Source organism: Nomia melanderi, unplaced genomic scaffold (assembly GCF_051020985.1).
Source record: "Nomia melanderi isolate GNS246 unplaced genomic scaffold, iyNomMela1 scaffold0014, whole genome shotgun sequence".
NCBI classification, from domain to species: Eukaryota; Metazoa; Arthropoda; class Insecta; order Hymenoptera; family Halictidae; genus Nomia; species Nomia melanderi.
Window position 1 is genome coordinate 1,820,231 of NW_027475130.1, and position 955 is coordinate 1,821,185.

A 955-nucleotide genomic window follows, 5' to 3' on the forward strand; every position below is an offset into this window, starting at 1 on the left:
GAGGCCCTGGCGCATGAATCTGTGCAGCGGGAACGACCTCGGACCACCAGGGGCCGAGAAAACCACAGTCTCATGGGGCCGGACACTCAGGGTCAGGGGAAAATCCAATATATATCTGGTGATATCTCGGGTCCTATTACAGATAGCGAAATAAATCAAAGTGCATTGTCTGTAGGAGACCCTGGCGCATGAATCTGTGCAGCGGGAACGACCTCGGACCACCAGGGACCGAGGAAACCACAGTCTCATGGGGCCGGACACTCAGGGTCAGGGGAAAATCCAATATATATCTGGTGATATCTCGGGTGCTATTAGATATAGCGCAATAAACCAAAGTGAATTATCTGCAGGAGGACCTGGCGCATGAATCTGTGCAACGGGAACGACCTCGGACCACCAGGGGCCGAGAAAACCAGCGTCCCGAGGGGCCGGACACTTAGGGTCAGTGAAAAATCCAATATATATCTGGTGATATCACGCGTGCTATTACAGATAGCGCAATAAATCAAAGTGAATTATCTGCAGGAGGCCCTGGCGCATGAATCTGTGCAACGGGAACGACCTCGGACCACTTGGGGGAGAGAAAACCACAGTCTCATGGGGCCGGACACTCAGGGTCAGGCAAAAATCCAAAATATATCTGGTGATATCTTGGGTGCTATTAGAGAGTGCGCAATAAACCAAAGTGCATTGTCTGTAGTAGGCACAGGCGAATGAATCTGTGCAGCAGGAACGACCTCGCACCACCAGGCGCCGAGAAAATTACAGATATTCGGAATCCGTCACCCAAGGTCATGTAAAAATCCAGCATATATCTGGTGATATCTCGGGTGCTCTTACAGATAGCGCAATAAACCAAAGTGAATTATCTGCAGGAGAACCTGGCGCATGAATCTGTGCAACGGGGACGACCTCGGACCACCAGGGGCCGAAAAAACCACAGTCTCATGGGGCG